The following is a 5549-nucleotide window of genomic DNA, read 5'->3' on the forward strand; positions in this document are numbered from 1 at the left end:
GCCCATATGTTGTATGCGAGCCATGAATATCTGAGAATCCATATGTTGTATGGGGACCATGAATATATGTTCGAACCCATATGTTGAATGCAAGCACTAATTATATGCACGCCATAAATGTATGTGAGCATTATATTGTGTTATGCGAACCTAATGTTATGTGAACCTATGTCATTGCAACCCTATGTGCATTGTGAGCCCTGCAGTATTGTGAGCTCTGTTAAATATGAACTGTGTAATTGTGAATTGTTGTGTGCAAGCTCTACTATATTACGAGCTCTTTAAAAATTATGTATTGTGAATGTGATAAGAACGATATGTTGGCATCGTGAACACTTGAATCCGTTAGATATCATTGGCATGTCATAGGATTGTGAGTACTCACCCTTTTTGCTATGTGTTAGGGCATATGACCTAAAGATAGTGTTGGAGAGATAAGGGAATGTCGAGAATAGCTCTATTCACCGTAGATAGCATGGAGTGTTTGGAGAGTATGAGCACTCGTGCTACACTTAACAGAGATAGCATAGGACTCTTTGAGTCATTTAGAGTGTTTTTAGAGATCTGCTTATCCAATGCTATATAATATGAATATGTTTCACACTCACAAATTGCCAATATATCACTATGATGAGTATGATTATTGTATTTTTTGTGAACTATTACAACATGTTTAATCTTAGCATGATTGATGTGTTTATTTGTGCTATATGCTTGAGCATTCACTGAGCTTCAATAAGCTCACATTCCTTGCATAAACCTTGTAGATAAGTAGCTCGTAGGACTAATGGTGAAGAGTGGAAATCCGGTGATCCATCACAAGGCAAATCCCTTAAGTATTTGACAATTTTTCAAACTCCAATGTGGAAGGCAATGTGGAACTCTTCCAATGGTTTAGAATTAGACTAGAATTTTTAAATAATATTTGACGGGTTGTAAACGAACATTACAGACTGTTTAATTTTGGATTTTAGACTTTATAATTGCTTGTTTGAGTGCATGATTGATTGGATTATATTAAATGGTGATTGTTATTAAATTGATAGGCTAACGAACTTATGTAGGTAAGGAGCTCACTGGGTACTAAGGTATGCCCTTAGATCTTATGTATGTGGAAATAAATGAAAGACTTAGTTGCATGAAATAAAGGTAATAACATGTTGAATAAAACCTACGAACCATCTAAGAGTGGTTCGAGCTGCGGGTCGCAAGAGTGGGGTCTCACAAGAGTTAAAAGGGTCTCAATAGGGTTAGGACTTTGCCAAAACCATAAGATTTCACCATTTAGAAGCTCGCCATTAGGGATTGCCAATCTAGGAGGGGTTCACCAAACATTTGGAAGTTCACCTACCACTGAGTTTGCCAAAGTCAATATTCACCAAACAATAGTGAATTCACCAAAAAAGATTGGTTCGCCAAATAGAGGAGTTTGCGAGTGATCCATTCGCTAAAGAATTAGCAAAATAGGGAGAGTGGTATGTACGATTTCATGGGATTTGGAGGTTTACCAATCTTTAGGGATCGCAAGGTGAGATGTGAGCTAGGTTCTCCAATTAGAATGAAAGCCAAGGGGTTCACAAGACAAGTTGCAAGTTGGGTTCATAGGTAGGTCGTGAGTTGGTGCTTGCCAAGTGGCATGCGAGGTGATCTCTGAGGTGGTTAGAACTTGAAATTTTTGTGCTTTGTTTTGATGGAGTGTTTAGAAAGGCATGCAATTAGGATTATTCTTTATATAATTTATGTTACAATTGTGTGGTGTACATAGTTGGTTGTTGTGTTTCGTGTTTTTTTAATGAAAAGTCACTTTGGTGGCTAATGTGACATTCAGAATTCGAGTTGAACTGTCTCGTTCAGGTTTGGGGCACCACATGCCAATATATTTCATTCGTTTTATCCGATAATGCACTACAATGCCAGATTGGGATGCAGGTTGGTAATTTGTATATCCATCTTGAAGTTCGAGTAAAGTCAACAGGATTATATAAACATGATTTCTCTAAGTTATATGGTAGATTGAGATGAAATATGATTGTGATATTCGATAGCATGTGAAAGACCATGTGAATTTGCTAGAAACAAGCCTTAGGGGCTGACTGAGTATTTATGAGCGAATAGACTCAAAAATGATTGAATTGATAAAATGGAATTGCATATATGAATTGATGAACATGTACATATATGAGTATATGTTATAAATGGTGATATGAAATGATCATGTATGAAGTGTAATATATGGAAAATGGTTATATAGGTGCTAGAAAGTAAGATATGAAATAACCAATTGAATTGGTCGCTAAGTTTATGTTACAATTTGAAATGCGAATTAGTTAAACAATAGACTTTAATTGAGTATTTGCATTGGGGTAACATATATGTTATATTGATTTTAATTATAGAAATACCACTTAGTTCTATCGCTCAGCATTTGATTTGTTTTTTTTGCGCGCAGGTTAGGTCTCATACAGGATCCCGAGCTTTGACTTCAGCATCCAGTCAAGATACCAGACTCGACAATGTTTGTTTAAATCTCTTTTTTCAGTTATAAGACATGTAAGTAGGTTGAGTCAAGTTTGGTATATAAATTATATGTATATACACTTATGGTTTTAAATGGTTAACGTTAGAATTTGATTAAATGTATATAGCTTATAATGGAGTTAAAGGTAGTTTGAAATGGTACAAAATGTTACAAACATATATATATGAACTTGGTGAAATAGGTAACTGTGCAAATGACTTAAATGGTTTGCATTAGGTAAATGGATTGTAGGTGATAAGTTATTGGCCTAATATCATATAAGGTATGAAGATGTAGGAATCGATGCTATATAGTTGCAACTATTGGCTGGTTAATGTTTGAATGTGTTTAGAAACTTGGTTGGAAAATTTCAGGTTGAAGTTCAATTAGGAATTGAGGAAACTGTACGTGACATCACGATGAGAAATGACCTATAATTCATAGTGTGACAAGAGACTCCATCGTCTTGACGAGGCTGAATAATATGTCATGTTACGACATCAACCTTATAATTTGATTTCTTTAAAATTCAATCATAATTTGATCTCAATTTAGCATTAGAGCTTTCGTAAGCTCGTATAAGTCTCAAGAATGATTATTCATGGTATCACTTGCTTATATTACTCGTATTTCTATGTCTAATTATATGAATTGTATTTAAATTTGATTATAGTTCCTTCAGCAACGAATGTGCCACCTTGTAGCTTGGACCCGACTATCGGGTTAGGTATAAGGTGTTACATATAGAGCACCAAGTTAGGTTAGATAGATTATGACTATTTGTAATAAGATAGCCTAAAGAGAAGGTATGGTGCAAAATGTTGGGTGCAAAGCGAATTATCTAGCATTTTACGGGCAACAACACCCAATAAAACCATTCAGGAAACTACATAAATTCCTTGGATAAGAAATTTGGCCCGTAATAAATTATTGGAGGATTTTATAGAATCTATACTAGCGTGAGTGAAGGGGATTAAGCCCCATGATCTTGTACAAGCTTAGGCTTTAACGTTAACACACTATAATTGTAATATTAAGTTATGTAGAACCTAAAATTCAAAAATGTTAATTAAATAATTTGATTCAACTAATTGTTTATTTTACCTTTATAAGGTTTAGCAAATATTCATATAATATTCACGCCAAATTGTGATTCATATTGAGGTTATTTAAAATTGAACATGAAATCTTATTGATGCCATATTACACTTCAACTATTCATTTAGTAAAGTAAAATGATCAATTTTTTTAGTGGAAAAATGTAATCAATTTGAAATTGATTTAATTCATTGTACATTTATAGAATTTTGAAGATGAGTAACCAATTCATGCTTTACGTATATTACGATGGAGAAATTCGTTCGACGGACCATGGTTCTATTTCTTCATCGAGCCAAAAGCTTTCACTAACTTTCTGTGTTAATGCTACCCTTGCAAAAAATAGTATGGAATATTGGTTTGCAAAACATGTCCAGATGTAATCAGAGTTTATCAAGACTTATCTACAGGTTTCTGATGTCCAACACCTCCTATGTATAATATGGTGCCACTCTTGGACTACAAGGACGTATAATTAATTATATGGACAGATTTCCGCACTGGACTTTTGTATGCAACTGAGCTTTTTACTGAATTGGTCAATGAGGATAAGGGACTAGCTGTGGATAATATGTTATCATCTTCAGGGAAAGATGTTCATTCCAACCCCATTAAACCAATACTACCAAGGTTAAGCCTTATATATAGACCCACCAAGACAATTAGTTGGTAGGAGGTCTTCTGCAAGTAAGTTTGACTTTGATCTTAATGGTGTAATGGTTGATCCATACCTGGCTAGTTTCTAAATGGGTTTAGTGTTTGGAGAAGGTCGAAGGGTTCGATGAGAATGAGCTCCCCTCAACATAAAGGCTTCAGTGATCTAGAGGTGGATGAGGTGCCTTGTGAGGGGTATGACAATGAACATGTAAATACTTTTGATAAATTTCCAAATACATGGCATCTTTCTACAGGGATTGTTTTATGTAATAACCAAACGACCTTTATGCTTAAAAATAAACCTAAATGTGGCCCATTCTCATGAGTTCCCTGAATACACATACATCATTCTTAGCATGTTTAAGATGTTGTCATGTGTTTTTTTTTTAAATGACATATGCAAACATCTTAAACATGGTTGTGGGTTCTTTTATTCTACAGATACTGTAACAAAATAATTACCCATATTTTAAACACATTTAGAAAGGGTGAACTACAAAAGTAGTCATTCAACTATTAGTGTGTTTTTGTTTTGGTCACTTATGTGCAAAAAAATTCTATTTTAGTCTCTAACATTACCAACATATGATTTTTTGGGTCACTCTCCCATTAAATCATTAATAGAATGTTGATGAGACCTTTTTTACTGGCATAATAATAAATTTAGCCCTCTAATGTTTATAAATTATATAAATTTGGTCCTAATTCTAAAATATAAAACAAATTTAGCCCTCAGATTTACACATTCTATTAATTCAGTATTGATTCTTAAAAATTCATGTTGGACCTATAGTTGATAATTGCAAAGTAAACAACTAGTAACCACAAAAGTGCTAACTCAAAGGCCATTGAAGGTGACACTACGACAAAAAAACTAAAAAAAGAACATAACATGTTTACGTGGTTTGGTTTTCCTACGTTTGTAAAGTTTAGCTCAATTAGTAAGTCCACTATCTTTGATCCCAATACAATGGGTGATTTAAGTCCTATCACACTCTGGTATAGTAAACTCACTTTTGTACCTAAAGATCTAAATCACTCACTTTAAGTTCTCCCACTAAGAACTTACGCTATAAACCAAGCAACAAACTTGTTTACATTCTCACCATTTTTTTACTTTTCTAACATGGAATTTTTTATTAAAATATTAATTTTAAAAATAAAATAATTTAAAGAGAGAAAAAACACACATGAAGAAGTCTTAAACTAGATTTAGACCTCCCCCTTCTTTTTTCAACATTAGCAATCACCAACACAACCATCCTTCACCATCACT

Source organism: Gossypium raimondii, chromosome 1 (genome assembly GCF_025698545.1).
Source record: "Gossypium raimondii isolate GPD5lz chromosome 1, ASM2569854v1, whole genome shotgun sequence".
Taxonomy (NCBI): domain Eukaryota; kingdom Viridiplantae; phylum Streptophyta; class Magnoliopsida; order Malvales; family Malvaceae; genus Gossypium; species Gossypium raimondii.